At 37.6% G+C, this 11,336-nt stretch overlaps 1 long non-coding RNA gene across 1 annotated transcript; it reads left to right on the top strand.

The window, feature by feature from the left end:
* Nucleotides 1–604: 604 nt before the first annotated feature.
* LOC115948662 lies at nt 605–7,225 on the top strand. The gene is made up of 4 exons (XR_004082456.1): nt 605–671; nt 800–887; nt 2,056–2,150; nt 6,218–7,225. It is a non-coding gene; the product is annotated as an uncharacterized LOC115948662 (long non-coding RNA).
* The last annotated feature ends 4,111 nt before the right edge of the window (nt 7,226–11,336 follow it).

Below are 11,336 nucleotides of genomic sequence, written 5' to 3'. Positions count from 1 at the left end.
CAGTTAAACCATAAAAGCAATGTATTCATATATTTCCTTTGCCTACAGTGTTTCCTTTTCTCATTACCGTGGGTGACTGGCACTCTCACAATGTGTGTGGGTGCACAGGCTTGTTGTGTCACCGTGGACAGTTCTAAGAGCAGCTTCATTAGTTCTTTTTACAACAAAAGCTAGGTTTTTTTTCCTGCCTTCTCTTTCTTTCCCTTAGTTGGCATGCGGGTTGAATTTTTCTTGGACCCCCTGCTTGACTTTTTTTTTAGAGCTCCTTTTGAACAGTGCAGCAGTGTGAACACTAGGAATTGTAACTGATAGACTGTTTGCAGGAGAACTCATGAAAGTTCTCTTTGTTCACTTCACATCAACCAGGTTTATGCAGACCCTCCCCCATCTCAGGGAAAAGGAAATCCACTTTTAATTATACATTGATGGGAATCACTGTATAGTGAAATTGCATCAAGTGGAGAATGCCCACTTTATTCTCTTTTATCTGAGAATCCAAAAGAAGAACTGGAGTAAAAAAAAATGGATATGCAAGCATAGACTTCCCAATATAGAGCCAGGCCTGCCTAATTTAAATCAATCTGCCAACTCCACTTCCAGTCCTGATTAAAATTTTCAGCAGAATCTCTGCACTGTGAGGATGTCTTGTCTTTAGTCCTCAAGCCTGGAAGGTCTTCTTTTTGAGAGCTTTACCAAAAAAATTGCCAAAGCAATATTTTTTTATGTGAAAGGAAAGAATTGTAAGCATAAGATATTTTCAAAATTTGAATTGAATATTTTTTCCCTTTTTCTCCCTTAGACAAACATATTGAAATTGTGTAGAAGACTCCTGAGGGCAAAAGAAAGAAGATATATCCGGTGGCAGAATGAAGAGATTACATAACCTGGTAAGTATAAGTAAACAAGAGAAGCACTTTGTGTCATTTTATGTTGTTATGTCCAGTGAAATGAATGGTAATATTTTCAGCAGTACTTACAGGAACCTCTGAGATGATAAATCATTTGAATAATCTGCTAATAAATATGTAAAGTTAATTTTCTTTCTTTTTTAAATTAATATCACAAGATACCATTAATAGACACAAGAAAGCAGGATATTCAGCTTTGTTGTTTATACTATCGAAGTTTACTATGGTTATATTTGCCTTTTGAATCTTTCAATAAAAAAAGGAAATACTGGTGTTTTTCTCAGACATTCAGTCAGGAAAGAAATACTTTTGAAAATGTTCTTGAAGATAATTTTTTATATTATTTCTTAAATTTCTTTGTCTTAAATTTTCCAATTAATTTTTTATGTACAATTTAGTCACTGGGGTTTTTTTTAATATTTCCTGGGTGGGGGGGGAAGTTAACGCCCACAAAAGAATTGTTGTGAAGACCAAAGAAAAAGCAGCCTGCCTAGAAACATTGTATGATTCTACCCTTAGAAGTTTAAGCACAGTCACTTAAAGGGAGCTGGGTAAGACAGAAATGTTCTCCATGGATATTAGGAGGAATGTGGGCCTGGCAAATGAAAGAAGGTGATGTTGATAGATCTTACCTCAAAGGCAAAATCCTGGTTACCTCAAGGTCAAAGAGACCATGCAGTTCTGTCTCACAGTAACACCAAGAACATGATGAGCTGTTGATGGGCCCTTGTCTTAGGAAAAAAAATATGTGCATTGCATCCAAGTAGAACCTAGGAAAACTCCATCCAGTTCACACTATCAGGACTGGATACACTCCTCTGCTGTTTGGTCAAGTCACAAATGAGTAACTAGTCATCCTTTTGGCCTCATTCAGATTGAGACTTCTACTCCTATGCTGTCTCACATTATCCCAGATTTTCTTGCACAAACCTTCAGACTTCTCCCCCAGCAAAAGTCTGAACAAGTGAAAAGCATGTGGATGTAGCCAGGGGGGATGAGGAGTAGAATGAGGCAGAGATTAAAAGTTATGTAGTCTTAAAGACTTAGAATGAATCCATGACTAATTTTCTAGTCTAGAATATCCAGTAAAAAACAACCTTGAGCCCAGAAACTCTCCTCTGAACGTCATTTCCTTACTCATTTGCAGATCTCCAAGTCATTTACAGATATGTGTAGTGACAGAGAAGTTCTAAAAAGACCAGGAGTTTTCTACAGAATTTTTTACTTATTTCCAATTTGAAGGTAAGTCTGGACCAAAGTCTGTAAGGTTACATGAGTCCGTCCATCACAGTTCTGCTATGCCGGAATGGGAACATCATAATTTTCCAGGTGGTCATAGTTTCAAAGAACAAGGGAAACAGGAGATATTTAAGAGCTAAATACTAATTATTTTGGATATTTTTTGGTGAAACAAAGGTGCTTTGTGATGTTATACCAAATAAGAAGGTTTGAAAAGGTTCATTAAACCCCAGGAAAGAAAGGAGCAACTCTTAAAACACAAATCCCAGTCATATCCCAGGACTAAATCTAAAATTATTCGGAATAGGCAGCAGGTCAGCTTCCAACCAAATAAGATTTCACTTGTAGCCAACCACTAAATGACACAGAAGCGTGGAAATTGAGGCCAAAGTCGCTGGGGAGACTGATCCCTGTAGAGGAGCCTCAAGAAAAAGACTACAGTGGAACAACTGATGCACAGCAGGGGTTGCCTGGAAGTGGTGCCTCTCTGCCTGCTGTGAGGGAATCATCCAGGGAGAAAAAGATGGGAATGGAACTGACTTGGGAAAGGCTGAGGGCAGGAGCCTGAGAATCAAAAAGGTATCTTAGAAATATGGTAAAAAGTAAACCTTAGGTTTGATTGTTCTGGTTTGCTTCCTTTTTACATCCATACTGGAGGTTATTTAAGAGTCCTCAAAGACCAGTCTAAGGTTTGCTGCTGAGAATAAAGCTACTGAGATGGATAATGTTCTTACAACAAAAGAGTTAAAAAAAAGTGGGAACATTTTCTTGTCATGGCTTCGTTACCTGGATTCTCTATAGCTCTCCTAGAATAGAGCAGGGCCACTCCTGCTTTCAGTGAAGTTGCTCATTCATTTACTCCCTCATTCAGTTTAGAATCAGGACTTTTTTTCTTTAAAGTTCAGAAAAATGTAGTTCAGCAAGTTTCCTTCTGTGGCGAACTTAGGCTCACTGTTTGAGAGAAAAGCCCTTGAGGCTGACATGCTTTAGTTGGAGTTCTGCTGAAGCATCCCTTAAGACTACATGTGTGTGTAAATAAAGGAAAATGGGATACAGCCTCAGGATTTATGCTGTGTCATCTATGAAGAGGCTGTTTGGGTTGCGTGGTGAGCCAAGAATTGCTAGGTTGTGGATACAGAAGCCCTGTCATCCATTCTCAGTGGTATGCAGTGGAAGACAACCATACCAAAAGAAAATTCACCAAGTCAGACTTCCACAGCTGGATTTTTCTAGTTTAAACTTACTTTGGAACCAGGACTAATGTAAAACTGATTTAAAATATGTAAGATGTAAGCCTATAGGTTCTTCAGTAATCTTAGGTCTCTCTGCAAGAGCATTCTATTCCATATGAGATATTATTACTAATAATGAGAAGACAGATTTTTCCTGTTTGTTCATGTTGATGCACTATTGCCCAAGTCCTCACAAAGGTAAGGATGTGTAATTGGATTTTAGATTGACAAGTAACACTAATGATTAAATGCCCAATCTTAAGCAAATTTCCTGAATTTAATCACTTCAGTCTTTAGCAACAGTTTTCAGGTAGCCATCACCATATTTGAGGAGATAGGAATGAAATCAGAATTCCTGTACTCTGCTTGGTTGTGTGTGTAGCCACCAAGGCTGACATCTATTAATGGAAAAGCCTTTGACAATAACACATCTCTTTTTGTGAGAATCTGAATAGCAGTGACAGATCAGGAACCCCATTTTGATGCTCACTGCATATTTTTCTTTTCTCCTCAGTTCAGACATACTCGTTTCATTAGGTTGGGTCAGTTAGGTCAGGCAGCCTTATAATTATCTCTCAGGACCAAAGCTCTGGCTGAACTTTTAGTTCAGAACATTGTGTCTTTCCTGGGACCTCGTGGGGTTATCATCCATTTCACTTCAAAATTATGAGGATGGATTCTTCTGTGCTTGTGTATACTTTGTGTACCTGCCAAGTCCTCGCCTTCCATTCCTTCAGGTAGTCTCAGAAGTCACTGATTATAAATGCTGATCTGACTATGTAAGCTTTCAGCAGCACACCTGAGGTTCCCGTTTTCTTTCATGGTGAACAGTTTTTCTTTCTTTCTTTCTTTGACTTTTTTGAGGAACTGATTCCGAAGATTTTATTCACAGTAGTTAACAGGTGTGAAATGGTGTTTGCTAGCATAAGTGTCGTGCTGGGTAGCCCTTTGTTCCCCTCCTGCTGCTTCTCTGCTCTATTATGGCAAAACTTACTTTAATAGGAGTTTTTTTTTAATGGTTTGTACAGTGTGTATTTTTAAAGCATATTATGGAATAAAAGTGAATACCTATGAGAACAATGTGTTCCTCTGAACCTCTAACAATTGGGCAGGTTTCTCGATTTCAATGGACACACTCCAGAACAAGGGACTTGTACCACCTGAGCAGGAGTGCTAGAATCTGGCCCTCAACAGATGCAGTTTTGTTTCCACCAGCATGTGCCAATTAAAATGATTCTGCTGTAATAAAATATCAGGAGACAGAAAAGGAACCGCCGTGAACTGAGGCAATACTGAAGAGTTGAGCGCTTTTTCAGCTGACACAGATCCCCTGCTCCACTGGCGATCAATGGCAATTATGACATTCTCTTTGCAAGGTAGTGCTGGGCTGCTGAGGGCTGATTCTGATGCCAGTGGCTGGTGTGAGTCGTTGAGGGATATTAAAAGATCATGTTGGATGGGTGGCAGGAAGATCTGAAGCCACCAGAGATGTGGAGCAAAAATAATAGGAGGAGTGGTAAGAGTGACACCATTTCCAGAATATCTGAATTAAGGAGGAAGGCAGGAGAGGCTGAGCTACGTTTGCAATACTTTGTCAGCTCAGTTACAAGTAATTGTAGATAGTGTAGATACTAGTACCTCAAAAATGAAAATGAACTACTAAAGCAAAATTTTAGTTTTACAACTCTTAGCAAGAGTGGGTTTAGCCAGCAAACAAAACCATAAAAAGTGTTCCTTCTGATAAATATTTTCCTTTCAATGGGGATGTATAATCTACTGAGTTAACTCTCTTTACAGCTGTTTCATGCCTTTGTAACATGACCCAGCCTCATGGATGTTTCTCCTGATGTCCATAATTTGAGAAGACACTGAATCCTGAGCTCATACTAAAAGACGTATCATATCTAAAAAACCCTGTAGAGATAAGAATGTCTATGCACTGTTGCTATTTTTTTTTTGCCTATTTCTCTTTACTGTGGCTAACATTGCTTGTTTTAATAAGAGCTGCAATGCTTGTATTTGCTGAGCCTTTCAGTAATTACAACTTAATTTCTGTGCTGTGGCACAATTGCAAGTGGATTTCACTGCTACAGATTCTGCTACTTTAATTGTCACATTTGCCCTTCACAGCTCAATTTCTTTCTGTTTCCTGCTTGAAAATTTTAAGTCTAGGTTTTTATTTTTCATACATGTCTGTTCAAAATCTCATTGGGATGGGAAAAATCCAACATCAAAAAGTTAAAAAGAACCCCAAAACCAACCAAAAAAAAGTACAAAAACAGAAACAAAAAAACCAAACAGAGGAGTTTCAGGAGCAAAGAAAAAATGCGTATGAAAAAAGAGGAACCTTTGCTGCACCATCAATATGCCAGGGTACACAGCACTCCTATATTCAACCATATTTTTTGCCTCACAAAATTCTACCAGTTTTAAGAGCTCTCAGGCTTCTTGTATTCCCCCCAGACTTTGTAACAAACTTTGCAAAATGCCTGGAGCTGGCAGAGGCAGGAAAAAGACCTAGATAAAGAAAAGGGTTATCCTTGGAAGTAGAGAGCTCTTCAAAACTGAAGATCTTTTTGGATATGCAGAGGTCCATTCCCAGTGACCAGAACCCAAATATGGAAGGTTAATTTGGTCATCAGACCCTGGAAGGGATACACCAATATAGCCAGTGGCAGGTGACGTGCAAAGTCTGGCAGAAATGAGCTATAGCAGAAATTATTTAAAAATAAATCAGTATTTTGTTGAAAGATAAATGTTTTGGGGTTTTGTTTGTTTGTTTGTTTGTTTGTTTGTTTGTTGGTCTGGGATTTGTTGGTTTTTTGTTTGTTTTAACAGGAAGCTTGCTTTTCCTCTGATGTCCAGTTTGGATGCTGAAGGAAGAAGAATGTGGTCCTGCAATCCCTCCCCACATGCAAACTCACATTTTAACCTCTAGGATCACTTTGCCTGAAATCCAGCGTTTTGACACTAAGAATTTTCTCAAAAATAGTAATATAATTGTTTTCAAATATTTAGAAGAAAAATCAACATTTTGAAAGATGATGCAAAGCAAACTGTGTTCTCTAGACAGGTCTATTCATGTATTCTTTAGCTGTCAGAAGTAGAACTGTAGTTCAGCAATTACCTGCATTACATTCACATCTTCCTTTTTTTGTTAAATCATGCACACACATTTTCAATTTATTAGTACTGGTTAAGTGGCCAACTATGTCTAGAAGCCTTGTAATGTGTAAATTACCCTAGCCAGTTCTAAGAAAGAATATGTGTCCATGAAAGTGAATTACTCACAGATCACAAATTAAACCACCTTTTCAAAATTATTTCAGATGGTCTAATTATCTGCAAAATGTAGGATTGGTTTTGTACTGTTGACATTTCTTAATATCCACCAAAAATGCTCGTGGCATTTTTGTATGCACAGCAGGAAAATCAGTATGGAACTGGAACTTGTTGTTAATAAAACTTGAAAAGCACAGCTTAAGGTCTTTGCTGATCTATAAATGGTTTAGGCCTCTCAAGCCTACATACTGTCTTAGGGTGAGAACATATGGAAAATACACATGAAAAAGCAATTACAGAAAGATTTGGATCCAGGGTATTGATATTAATTAGAGGTGAATAATACTGATTTGAAAACTTGACACTTCAGGAATGGCAAAGCAAAGCAATCTCTGACATGTCTGGAATTTGTATTACCTGTCCAAGCAATTTTCTTTTTCCTTCTGTAAGTGCATGGTATTGTTCATTTCAATAAGATATTACAGACATAGACTAGACATTCAATTCCCCCTTCTTCAGACAACTGGGATTTAAATATCCATTCAGTTCAGTAAGTGATATCTCTGTCATAAAAGTGCTTTCTAACTCCATGTCTGTGGTTGCATATGCATGGTTGATATATAATTAATAGGCATTTTGCATCCTTCTGAAGAGCATATGTACAGTAGTCTTTTGGGGTTTTTTAATTTGTGATACAGGGAGTGAATATCTATCAAAATCACAGTGCTACATATGTAAGAAAAAAGATCTTTTACAGAGTTAGAGCAAAGACAATAAAGTTGGTGATATACTCGAGATTATGTTTCATATTAAGACTGAGTAGGCTTCTCTATCCATTAAAATATGTTCTCTTGTTATCATATTCTTGAAACAAATTTAGTACCAATAGTATGTGTGTGCTGGGAGTGGTTTGCAAAGAAGAAAGCTCTGATTGGTTGTGACCTGACTGTGTTTTTGGGTAGATGCATTAAATCTGTTTTTTTATCTGTTCATCTTCAGAATCAATACAATGGGTGCAGCAGAGTCTGCTGAAAGTCCTGAAAGGAGTTCCTGGAGCTCAGTGTTGAAAGTATAAATGGAGCACTTAAGTAATGTCAGGTCACAGCAGGAAATAAAAATTAAACTTTAGAAGCAGCCTTCAGCACTAGGCTATCGGGAGGCTCCTCCAGGTTTACCCTCACAGGACATGAATATAAAACACTATTTTGGATTGAAGAGTCAATGGAAGAGATTTTGCAACAAATTAGGGAAAATAAACAGGATCTAATTATAAGTATCAGATTGTGTGTCTCCAGACAGAATTCAGCAGGGAAATTGCTGAATTTTAACTTTGATACCAGGTAAGATAGTTAAGATGAATGCAGTTACTGTAAGAACAGATATCATTTTGTAGGAGCTCAATGAACAATGTGAGGTAAGATTGTGTGATAAAGATACTACCTCTGGCTTTTCTAAAGGCCTTATAAAGGATCCCTAACCCAAAAGATCTAACTTTTTAAGAAATAAGAGAAACTAGCTTGGATTAATAACCAAATAAAAAAAATAGGAGACAACAGGTAGAAATAAAATAATTTTTTTCACAACAATGAGTGGTTGCTCATAATGCACAGAGGATTTGTGCACTCCTTATATTCATAAATAACATTTATTGAGGGAGGGGGATGATTCAGTAGCTCCCACTGTTTACAGATTATACCAAATTATTCAGGGTTGACAGATCTACAGCTGACTGTGAAGGTTTAGAATAGTATTTTCTAGCCAAATGGGGAACAAAATAGTATAGAACATTCAGCATGTGTTCCAGTTGCTAGAAAATAAGCATCTAGAGTCATCTGAAGGGGGACATGTCCACAAGATGATGGCAGAAGCCACGCACATGGCCAGTGCCTGGATGTGAAATTACATGTCTATGTTTGGGAAACTGATATATTCTGATTTATGGAGAAAAATAGTCTTAGGCATATGTAAAAGTGGCTTGCAAAATATTCAGGTAAGAGGTTTTGAAATCAATGTGTATGGTTCTCTGAAAACATCAGTAACAGTCAAAATTGAAAATTGTTGAGCATTATTAGGAAAAAAAAATAAAAATGGGTATGCTCCTGCATAAAACTGTGTTCAAGACTGATCTTTGAACTTCTAGAAAGATATAAGAGAGCTGGGAAAGGATTACAAGGGAGATGGGAAGAATGTAACTGCTTTCATATAAGCTCAAGTACATTAGGAGTCTTCATCTTGCCAAAGCCATGTCTGAAAAGAGATATGACAGAAAACTATGAAAAAACATGAATTATGTCAGAATGTGAACAGGGAATCATCATTCACTATTTCTCACAGTATGAGATGCAAGGCTCCCAGAGCAAATGAGCTTTTATGGTTTAAAATGGAGAAAATGCTGCCAGTTGTGGGCTTCATTTCTATAGAAAACTATAGAGGTTGAAAGTATAGATGGACTGAAAAAAACAATAAGGGAAAGTAGTGTAGTTTTGGTCCATCAGTGGTTCTTAAAGATGACCTGGAGGCAACACTAAGCTGAGTAACTTTATAAGTCCTGCTTTTCTAGAATGCAGGAGGAAAAATGGCTTTATGTATAACACTGTCTCTGCTTCTTTCTATACAATGATCAATGCTGGTGCCAAGGAGCAACTATGGAAAATTTGGTCTAACCAGCAAAATCAGACTGATTCTGCATTTTTATTATGAGATCCCTCCCTTTGACCTGTAGTGCACTGGCTTTTCTGTAGCATAAGTGGAGTAAATAGGCAGGGTCTCTTCTTCAACATGTATACCATTGAAAGCCAAGAATAATTTTTTTTTTAATCATAATATGCTAAGAGAAACAAAAGAACCCTTCAGGAGATTCTTTCAAAAAAATTTCATTGTCTCATATTTGGCTGTATTAACTCTGAATCATAGAATATTCATAATACTCCTTATGCTGACAGTTCTAACAACAGAAACAGCCTGAAATCATCACCGAGTTAGAGAAACTGCTGGAAGAGAACAGTCTTTGAGCAGTCACAGAAACTTTACATAACCAGTCAGGGTAGCAGCTGTGTAAGGGAAATTCTGGATAATGGTCGGTGCACATGCTGAATTCAGACTTGTATGAGTTAGTTAAGAGAGTAGGGATAATACCACTATGGGGAGAAACAGAAATACGGAACAAAAAACTGCAAAGGTCAAAATCTTCATGGATTTTAATGACCAGAGCTACTAGTGGTTGATTCTAGTACTCCTATTTCTGGTTGGCAATCCCCATGCAAACACATTTCCACACTACCCTGAAATACTTGGCTTCCCCCTCTTATAGATCCCTCACAGCCTTTCCCACCCAAGAAAAGGCACCTAGAGCTTATTCATACTTGTATAAACCAGTAATGCCCAATTCTGGTACATTCCAGGATGTGCTGAAGGAAGCATCTTTGCAATGTGGCTTGCTGAGTGAGCTCTACAGGGTTTATGTCAAATCAAATGCCACTAGGAGGGCTTTATGAGACGTCATCTTTCCCTGACATGCCTGCTAGATGTTTCCTGCCATCTGGGATTGTTCTGAGCTTTTGCCTGTCCAGGTAGATGTGTTTCTCTTTGCAAGGACAAGTGACATCAACTGACAGCCTTTAGAAAAAAGGTCTTTATTCACAGAATACAGATGAGGAGTGTTCAACCTAGGAACTGTAACAGCTTAAGGTAATATAGTGGTCACAGCCAAAATCCTAATGTGAGCCACAGACAAGTAATGGGATAAAGCAGGCTCCTAATATTTGATATGGCAGTGTTCTTGGACATTCATTTCTGGAATCTGGATAAGAAAAGAGGAATGTGCCTCAAACCAGGAAGACTAACACATGAGACTGACCATATGCCTTAGCAGGTAAATTACAACTTCAGGCATTGTATGAGAAATAAGAGAAACCTGATGAAAAATGAAGTCAGGGTAAGAACAGTTTAGCAAAGAAAGGTTCTTCTTAGCAGAATCAGACCTTGCAAATCAAATTAAACAGATGGCAAAAGCTTTCTCAGTCATATGAGGAGAAAATAACCAAGAGAATCCCTGTGCACTGAGGACTGAATAGAAATTAAATGTAATCTAGGTGTGACCCAAAATCAAAATTAAGATTTCAATAACAAAAAAATTATCAAAATGGGAAAATGAGATTAAGTAAAACATGAATTAATTTTTTAGAAGTCATTCAGATAAACTTGTTATCTCACACCTTTTATTTTGATGACAACTCGATTGTTGAGATAAAGCAAATGCAATAGATTCAACCTTTCTGCTCTTCAGTAAAGCATTTGATACATTACTACATGGGGAATTATTAGTTAAATTGAAAAAGATAAGAGCAAGTGTCAGGACTGTAAGATAAGTAAAAAAGTGACTGAACAAGAGACGAGAGTGAGTTATGTTGAAAGGATTTCTCTCTCTCCCTGGAGGAAAGTTGCTTGTAGAGTTCCTTTAGGATTGGTCTGGGGATTAATTTTATTTAATATTTTCCTTAATGGCCTAGGCAGAAAAAGTAGGAGTGTACTAATTAATTTGCTGATGATACAAAACTGGGAGATGTCATGAATACAGAGGAGGATTGGAATATTATACAGGAAGAATTAAATGACCTTGAAGACTGGGGTAGTAGAAATGGGACGGAATTTAAGGTCGTGCGCTCCCAGGTCATGC

Source organism: Geospiza fortis, unplaced genomic scaffold (assembly GCF_000277835.1).
Source record: "Geospiza fortis unplaced genomic scaffold, GeoFor_1.0 scaffold19, whole genome shotgun sequence".
NCBI classification, from domain to species: Eukaryota; Metazoa; Chordata; class Aves; order Passeriformes; family Thraupidae; genus Geospiza; species Geospiza fortis.
Note: the sequence above shows the minus strand (reverse complement) of the source record. Positions and strands in the feature narration are given on the sequence as shown.